General features: G+C 36.4%; 1 pseudogene; it reads left to right on the top strand.

Moving 5' to 3' along the window:
• Window positions 1-1,685: 1,685 nt before the first annotated feature.
• LOC124508554 (tRNA selenocysteine 1-associated protein 1-like) lies at window positions 1,686-6,461 on the top strand (annotated as a pseudogene).
• Window positions 6,462-10,453: the final 3,992 nt, after the last annotated feature.

A 10,453-nucleotide genomic window follows, 5' to 3' on the forward strand; every position in this document is an offset into this window, starting at 1 on the left:
GCCTGGTCCCCTACCTACACTTCAGCACATCCATCCTTCCAAGTCACATGTGGGTGAGTCCCAGTACTTTGGGCCCCTTCCCCAGAAAACCGACACAAACCCTGCAACACCACATTTCCTGACCCACGTATTTTGCAGGACCTCAGTTCCGGAAGTGGTGGGTGCAACTCTCTTTTTGCAAGCAGACCACTGCATACCTTGATACCCACAATAGGTGAAGAAACTCAGAAGACAACTGGCCTGAGGGAAAAAGAGGCCAAGACTCAATAGCACAGCACACACCACTCACATAGGAGACACTCCCAGAAACCCAGGTCTTGGAGAAAAGGAAACACTGCACTGCAGGGCACTACAAGACCTCTTTATAAGGCTGTTATCTTTAAGGGCAAGAGAATTAGCTGACTTTCCTAACACAGAGAAATATACAGAAAGAGATAAAGGAAGTTAGACAAAAAGAGGAGAGAGAGAAACATCTTCCAAATTAAAGAATAGGTCCAAACCGCAGCAAGAAACCAGAGTGAAACAGGTAAAAGTAATATGACTTATAAAGAATTTAAAGTAATAATCATAAAAATATTCACTGGACTAGAGAAAAGGATGGAGGACATCAGTGAGACCCTTAGCACAGAGATGAAAAGAACCAATCAGAGATCAAGAACACAATAAATGAAATTCCATCATTTTACTCCATCAAGGGTAATAATATTTGCATTATAGGGATCTTAGAAAAAGAAAAGAAACATAATAGGGCAGAAATATATGTGAAAAATAATAGGTGAAAATTTCCCTAATTTTGAGAAAGAAACCAAGATCTATATCCAAATATGTATGGCCAACTAATCTTCAACAAAGCAGGAAAATTATTTCCAATGGTTCTGGGAAAACTGGACAGCGACATGTAGAAGAATGAACCTGGACCATTTTCTTACACCATACAAAAAAAATGGATGAAAGACATAAATGTAATATAGGAAACCATCAAAATTCTAGAGGATAAAAGAGGCAACAACCTCTTTGACATCAGCCACAATAACTTCTTACTAGAAATGTCTCCCAAGGCAAGGGAAACAAAAGCAAAATGAACTATTGGGACCTCATCAAGATAAAAAGTTTCTGCACAGTGAAGAAAACAATCAACAAAATAAAAGGCAAGCAATGGAATGGGAGAAGATATTTGCAAATGACATATCAGATAAAGGATTAATATCCAAAATCTATAAAAATATTATCAAACTCAACACCCCAAAAATAAGTAATCAGGGAAGAAATGGACAAAAAACATGAACAGACACTTTTTGAAAGAAGACATCCAGATGGCTAACAGGCACATGAAAAGGTGTTCAGCTTCACTCATCATCAGGGAAATACAAATCAAAACCATAATGAGAAACTACCTCACACCTGTCAAAATGGTTAAAATGAATAACTCAGGAAATAACAAATGTTGGCAAGGATATGGAGAAAGTGGAGCACTTTTGCATTGCTTGTGGGAATCCAAACTGGTGCAGCCACTCCAGAAAACAGTATGAACTTTCCTTAAATAATTAAAAATAGAGCTACCCTATGACCCAACAATTGCACTACTAGGTATTTACCCAAAGGATACAAAGATGTTGATTTTAGGAGCACATGCACCCCAATGCTTATAGCAGCACTATCAATAATAGCCAAATGTCCATCGAATGATGAATGGGTAAATAAGTTATGGTATATATTACAATGGAATATTACTCAGTGATCAAAAAAATGAAATCTTGCCATTTGCAAGAACATGGATGGAACTAGAGTGTATTATGCTAAGTGAAATAAGTCAGTCAGAGAAAGATAAATATCATATGATTTCATTCATATGTGGAATTTAAGAAACAAAACAGAACATAGGGGAAGGAAAGGAAAGATAAAATAAGATACAAACAGAGAGGGAGGCAAACCATAAGAGACTCTTAAATACAGAGAATAAACTGAGGGTTGCAGAGGGGTGTTGGTGGAGGGATGGGCTAAATGGGTAATGGGCATTAAAGAGGACACTTGTCAGGATGAGCACTAGGTGTTTGATGAATCACTAAATTCTTTTCCTGAAGCCATTATTGCACTACATGTTAACCTATTTGGATTTAAATAAAATATAAATAAAATAAATAAATAAATAAATAAATAAATAAATAAATAAATAAACAAACAAACAAACAAAGTAAAAGGAATTTTGGTGGGAAAAATATGACACTATATACATAAATTCTAGGAGTGAGAGGAGTAAAACTTGGGTCTAAACTTAAGCGACCATCAACGTACATAGAGTGCTATATGCAGAAGATGTTATGTACAAACCTAACCACAATTCAAAACCAGTAATAGATAAGCAAAGAATAAACAGAAATTAATCCAAGTGTATCTCTAAAGAAAGCCAACAAACCATGGAAGAAAGCAAGAGAAGAAAGGATCAGAGAAAATGTATAGAAACAAGAAGAAAACTTGCAGCCACTTTGGAAAACACTGTGGAGTTTCCTCAAAAGTTAAAATTGGAACTATCCCATGACTGAACAATTGCACTACTAGGTATTTATCCAAGAGATGCACAAATATTGGTTTGAGGTGGCATACTGCCCTGATGTTTATAGCTGCACTACCAATCACAGCCAAATTATGGAAGGATCCCAAATTTCCATCAACTGATGAATGGATAAAGAAGAGGTTGTGTATACAGACAATATTTCTCAGCCTTCAAAAAGAATGAAATCATGTCATATGCAATGATGTGGGTGGAGCTAGAGTGTATCATGCTGTGTGAAACCAGTCAGTCAGAGAAAGACAAATGCCATATGATTTCATACGTATGTGGAAAGTAAGAAACAAAACAAATGAATGTGGGGAAAGGAGATGAGAGAGAGAGAGAAACCATAAGAGACTTTTAAAATTTTTTTAACATTTATTTATTCTTGAGAGAGACAGAGAGAGAGAGAGAGAGAGAGAGCAGCAGGGGGAGTGGCAGAAAGAGAAGGAGACACAGAATCCAAAGCAGGCTCTAGGCTCTGAACTGTCAGCACAGAGCCCGATGTGGGGCTTGAACCCACAAACCACAAGATCATGACCTGAGCCAAAGTTGGACTCTTAAACAACTGAGCCACCCAGGAACCCCACACCATAAGATACTTCTTAATGAAGAGAACAAACTGAGAGTTGCTACAGGAGAGGTGGGCAGGGGATAGGCTAAGTGGGTGATGGGTATTAAGAAGGGCACTTGTTGTGATAAGCACTTACATATAAGTGATGAATTGCTAAATTCTGCCCCTGAAATCAGTATTGCCCTATATATTAACTAACTAGAATTCAAATAAAAACTTGAAACAAAAATCAATCAATCAACCAATTAATGATTTAAAAAGAGAAAAAGAAAACACAATGGTCCAAAATCTTTGGGATGCAGCAAAAGTGGTTCTAAGAGGGAAGTTTATACAAACACAGGCCTACCTGAAGAAGGAAGAAAAATCTCAAATAAGGAACTTAACCTTGTACCTAAACGAGTTAGAAAAAAAAGTCCCAAACCCAGAAAAAGGAAGGATGTAATTAAGATTAGGTCAGAAATAAATGATATAAACAGTAAAAAACAAACAAACAAGCAAAAAACAAAAACAATAGAACAAGTTAATGAAACCGGGATCTGGTCTTTGAAAAATTCAACAAAATTAATAAAGCTATATCAAAACTCATTAAAAAGAGAGAGAGAGAGAGAGAGAGAGAGAGAGAGAAATAACCCAAATAAACAAAATTACTAATGGAAGAGGAAATAACAACCAAACCACAGAAATACAAGCAATTTTAAGAGAATATTATGTAGAACTAAATGCCAACAAATTGGACAACTAGAAGAAATGAATAAATTCCTACAAAAATATAGCCTACCAACACTAGAGCAGGAAGTAATAGAAGAATTTGAACAGACCAGTTACTAGCAATGAAATTGAATCTGTAATAAAAAATCTCCCAGTGAACAAAAGTCAGACGGCTTCACAGGCAAATTCTACCAAATAATGAAAAAGGAATCAATGCTCATTTTTTTAAGTGATTCAAAAAAAATACAAGACGAAGGAATGCATTCAAATTTATTCTATAAGACTATTATTACCCTGATACCAAAACCAGATAAAGGCACCACAAAAAAAAAAAAAAAAAAAAAGAGAGAGAGAGAGAGAGAGAGATCCATTGGCTGGTGTCTCTCATGGATATAAATGCAAAAGTTCTCAACAAAATATTAGCAAACTGAATCCAACAATATATAGTTAAAAATCATATACCGCAATAAATTGAGATTTATTCCCGGGATGCAAGAGTGGTTTAATATTCTCATAACAACCATAGTGATAATCACATCAAAAAGAAAAAGGACAAAACCACATGATCATTTCAGCAGATATAGCACACACTTTTTTTTTTTTTTTTCAACGTTTATTTATTTTTGGGACAGAGAGAGACAGAGCATGAACGGGGGAGGGGCAGAGAGAGAGGGAGACACAGAATCGGAAACAGGCTCCAGGCTCTGAGCCATCAGCCCAGAGCCCGACGCGGGGCTCGAACTCACGGACCGCGAGATCGTGACCTGGCTGAAGTCGGACGCTTAACCGACTGCGCCACCCAGGCGCCCCTAGCACACACTTTTGACAAAGAACAACATCCATTCATGATAGAAACCTGGGATATTACTCAGCCATTGAAAAGAATGAAAACTTGCCACTTGCAGCAACATGGATAGAGATAGAAAGTATAATGCTTATTGAAGTAAGTCAGTCAGAGAAAGACAAATGCCATGTGATCTCACTCATGTGGATTTTGAGGAACAAAAACAGTAAAGGAAAAGAAAAGAGAGACAAACCAAGAAACAGACTCTGAACTACAGAGAACAAACTAATGGCTTCCAGAGGGGAGGAGGCTGGGAGACCGGGGTTGATGGGACATGGGGATTGAAGAGTACTCTTATCCCGATGAAAAATAAAATGAAAACAACAAAAAATAAAAATAAAATATAAAATAAAATAATAAAATAAAGTAAAATTAAATTAAATTAAATAAAAAACACATAGCACTGGAAATCCTAGCAAGAGTGATTAGGCCAAGACAATAAATAAAAGGCATCCAAATCAGAAAGGAAGAATAAAATTCTCTCTGTTCACAGATGACATGAATTAATATACAGAAAGCCACAAAGAGTCCACAAGAGAAATTATTTGAACTAATAAACCTATTCAGTAGGGTCAAAGGATACAAAATCACAATACAGAAATGATGTGAAGCTTATATGGTAATAATGAATTATACAACAAAATAAATTAAGAAAACAAGCCCATTTCTTCTTTCTCCAGACCAAGGGATGGAGCCCATGCAGGCCTTTTTAGCTCACACAATCCCAGCCAGACTGTAAGCATAGAGGCCAGCCTGTGTATAGATGAGTTGAAGCTCTACATGAATGAGAATTTCATCTCCACAATCCCTGCCATCTAGGGGGATACAATGATGAGCATCAAAATTATCTGATACCACTTCACTGGAATCCTAGCTGGCTCCTTTTTTATAAAAAATTCACAGATTTGGCCACAGCCAAGAAGCATCTGCATGAAATTAATGGGAAGCCCCTTCCAGGACCTACACCTTTACTTAGCTTACAGCTGTACCAGGCTGGCACATCTGGGTTCATAGAATCATGGAGCTGGCAGTGCCCTTAATGGTTCCCTTCATTTTATATAGAATAAAAAGCTGTGGCTTTTTTTTTTTTTTTTTTTTTTTTTTGCCAAGGCAGAACATTTTTAACTGAACTATGCCACTTATTGGAAACAACCAGAAAACAGCCTTGAGTATTTCTTCTTTGTGAGGGACCTGACCCAGATGTGGATGATGGCATATTGTATGAATTCTTCGTCAAAGTCTACCCCTCCTTTTGGGGAGTCAGGGCAGTTTTGGACCAAAGAGATATGTCTAAAGGCTATGGTTTTGTCACAGTTGCAGATGTACTGAAACAGAAGTGAGCCCTGACCGAGTGCCAGGGAGCAGTCAGCCTGGCATCTAAACCAGTGTGGCTGAGGAGTCTGGCAATCCCCACGTGAGCCAAGTGAAGTCAGTGAGGTAGAATCAGAGTTAATACTTAACAGCTACAACCCCCATTACCCGCAGTAGCAGAACTACTACACCCACTGGGACATGACCAGAACAGAGGCAGCTACAGCTACAACTGTCCCCAGTTTGGTTACACTCAGAGCACTATGTAGACATATGAAGAAGCTGGGTATGACACATTGGAGGACCCCATGCCACAGCTGGATGTGACTGAAGCCAACAAGGAGCTCATGGACCAGAGCGAGGACCTGTAGGATGCACTGATGGACCATAACTAGCAGCCCCTGGACAGTGTCTTCAGACAGGACACAGGACAAGCCAAAATGGACTACGTGAGGGAGATAAGAGACTCTTTTTAACAACAACAACAACAAATATTGGAAAACTTTAACTTTTGGGAAATAATTTGTAAGAGTTTAGTAATTGACTAGTCTGAGATTATGACTATTCCTGAAACACTGCTGCCTTCATTTGACAGTGAGACATGTGAGTTTGAAAACCAAACGACCAATTCATAATATTTGAACAAAGTTCCAAAAAAAAAAGAGAAAAAAAAGAAGAAAAGAAAACAATCCCACTTACAATATCATAAAAATGAATAAAATACTGGGGCGCTTGGGTGGCTTAGTTGGTTAAGCGACCAACTTCGGCTCATGATCTCATGGTTTGTGAGTTTGAGCCTCGTGTCAGGAGCTCAGAGCCCAGAGCCTGCTTCAGATTCTGTGTCTCCCTCTCTCTCTGCTCCTCCCTGCTTTCATTCTCTTTCTGTCTCTCTCTCTCTGACTCTCTCTTTCTCAAAATAAACATTAATTTTTTTTAAATAGACTAAAATACTTAATGATAAACTTAACCAAGGAGGCAAAAGGCATGTACACTGAAAACTACAAAACACTGATAAAAATAATTTTTAAAAGATACAGATAAATGGAAAGGTATCTTGAGTTTATAGCTTGGAACACTCACTGTTGTTAAAATGTCCATACTACCCAAAACAATGTACAGATTCAATGCAATCTCTATCATGATTTCAATGGCACTTTTCACACACACACACATACACACACACACACACACACACACACAAAGAAAAATATTCCTAAAATTCTATGGAACTAAAAAGGACCCCAAATAGCCAAAACAACCTTGACCAAAAGAAGAAAAAAGCTTCAGGACACACACTTCCCTATTTTTAAAACATATGAAAAAGGTACAGTAATTAAACCTGTATGATACTGGACAAAAACTACACCTGTAGACCAGTGGAACAAACTTGAGAGCTCAAAAATAAATTCATACGTATGTGGTCTCCTGATTTACAACAAGATTGCCACATTAGGGAGGATGATTCTGGGAAAACTGGAAATATACGTGCAATGGAATGAAACTGGACCCTCCTCTTACACCATCCACAGTTATCAAGTCAAAATAAAGACTAAGGAAGATGTTCAATTGTAAAATTCTTAGAAGGAAACATAAAGGAAAAGCTTTGTGATTCCTTGGGTATGACCATCAGAAACACAAGGAACAATAGCATAAATAGATAAGTCAGAATATATCACACAAAAAAACTTCTGCATGGCAAAGGGAAATCAACAGCATGAAAGGAAAAATGGAAAAATCAACAGAATGAAAAGGCAGAAAATATTTTCAATATATAGGTACTAAGAGGTTAATAGTGTGTGTGTGTATATATATATATATATATATATATATATATATATATATATAAAACACTCATAATTCAATGGCAAAGTAAACAAATGACCCAATTAAAAATGGTCAAATGACTTGAGTAATGACATGCCTCCAAAGATCACATACAAATGGCTAAAAGGTATATGAAAAAATGATCAACTTCACTAGTAATCAGGGAAATGCAAATCAAAAACACAATTAGATCTCAACTTATACCTGTTACGATTGCCATTATTAAGAAAAAATAACAAACAAAACCCCCAGAAAATAAGTGTTGGCAACCATGTGGAAAAATTAGAACCCTTGTACATTACTACAGGGAATGTAAACTGGAGCAACCACTGTGGAAAAAAGTCTAGAGGATCCTTCAAAAAATTAGAAATAGAACTACCATGTGATCTTGCAGTACCACTTCTGTATGTTTATCTAAAAGGTCTGAAGTCATAATCTTGAAGAGATGTTTGCTCTCCCATGTTCATTGCACCATTATTCACAATAGCCAAGAAATAGAAACCACTCATATTTCTATCGACAGAGGATTAGAAAATGTGGAATATATATATAAATGTACATTGAAAACTACAAAACATTGCTGAAAATAATTTTTAAAAGATACAGATAAATGGAAAGGTATTTTGTGTTCATGGGTGGAAGACTTACTGTTGTTAAAATGTCCATACTACCCAAACATATACACACATATATGTACATATATACACATATATGTGTGTCTGTATGCATGTATGTGTACATATACATATACATATATATATATACATACATATATATATTAAAATCCTGTTTTATGCTACAACATGGATTAATTTTGAGGACATTCTGTTAAGTGCAGAAGCCAGTTACAGAAGGGTAAATATGCATAATTCCACTTATATCTATCTTATACCTAAGATAGTTAAAATCATTGAAACAGAAAATAGAATGCTGGTTGCCAGTAGCTGAGGGAAGGATAAATGGGAGTTGCTGTTCAGTGAGTATAAAGTTTCAGTTATGAAATAAAAGTTCTGGAATTCTACTGTGTAGTATTATGCTCATCATTAACAATAATGTAGTATACACTTGGGGCGCCTGGGTGGCGCAGTCGGTTAAGCGTCCGACTTCAGCCAGGTCACGATCTCGCGGTCCGGGAGTTCGAGCCCCGCGTCGGGCTCTGGGCTGATGGCTCAGAGCCTGGAGCCTGTTTCCGATTCTGTGTCTCCCTCTCTCTCTGCCTCTCCCCCGTTCATGCTCTGTCTCTCTCTGTCCCAAAAATAAATAAACGTTGGAAAAAAAAAATTAAAAAAAAAAAAACAATAATGTAGTATACACTTAAGTTTTTATTAAATGGGTTGATTTCATATAATGTGCTCCTTATCACAATTTTTGTCTAAAATGTAGTGGCGGCTAGATTGAAGAAGGGAGTTGGAATAGGAGGACGTACTAATGTGGGATAGTTAGGATTATAATGGGAAATGGAAGAAGTCTTGATTTAGGATGGTAACAGATGATTTTTTACAAATTTATTTTTCTCAGTTTTGAGAGAAAGAATTGCTGTTCTATATTAGATGCATGATAGATGCAGAAAGAAAATGAAATGAGAATATTAATAACAGAAGATGTTTTCAGATGAAAGGAGAAATTAAAATTAGACAAATGTGAAAATCTGGGAAAAAATGAAGAATTTTAAGTCCATTTTTGCCATCTGTTGCCTACTGCAGTTTGGCAATTTTGTATCATTTGGCATTTTAAAGATAGGTAACACTTGGCAAATAATAAGTGTATCTTTTTAGGCATTTAGTACAAATAGTACCAAAGTGTAGAAATAGATCTTTTAAAAAAAATCTGCCCAAACAAAAAAAAAAAAGCAAAACAAAAAGTCTGAACAGGACTGCATTGATAAAAATATTTAAGATTCAGTATGGAAAAGGGACACAAAAAGTTGGTCAACATACTTTAAGGAAATCAAAAAAAAATTAAGAAATCTCTTTAGAGTGACTAAAAAACCCTAACCACTGAAAATATCAAACTTAGTGAGGGTGTGTAACAACAGGAACTCTTATTTATTGCAGGTAGGAATGCAAATTGGGACAACCGCTTTGGAAGACAGTTTGGCAAGGTAAACATCAAGATAAACATAGACACATCATATGTGATACAACAGTCATATTCCCAATGATTAGGCAGATATTTCTCTAAAAGCTGCTTTTAAACTAAGTTAGTGTTTAACAAATGTCCTGAATTGGAAAAAGTGGATAAGACTATTATATCTCCCATCAATAAATCTTGGATAAGGGTGGCCCTGTATATTGGCCATGATCTTAGGTAAGCAGCTCCTCATAATAGACTTATAACCCAGAAAAAAAGACGTAGCTGCTAGCCATAAGCAGTCAAACTTCCTAGAAGTTTGGAAAATAAGTCCTTGGTCATTAAGGTTATCTATTTTAGTGGCACACCAGAATATCAACTAAGTCTTGTTTTCCTCTTTAAAACTGTAGGTCTGCTCCCTGAATTAGAACTGTAGATGGGTTGGTGGGTTTGTCAGAGATTTTGTAGGTTGTTATTACAGTTTTTTCCTAGTCAATTATTTTCATGTATATGAATGTGCATGTATAGTAACACTTTTCATGTATTACATGTAATCTTTCTTAGTAAAATAACA

Source organism: Lynx rufus, unplaced genomic scaffold (assembly GCF_022079265.1).
Source record: "Lynx rufus isolate CCGP_SWC_20201006 ecotype Redwood Valley unplaced genomic scaffold, mLynRuf1.p SCAF_1, whole genome shotgun sequence".
Taxonomy (NCBI): Eukaryota; Metazoa; Chordata; class Mammalia; order Carnivora; family Felidae; genus Lynx; species Lynx rufus.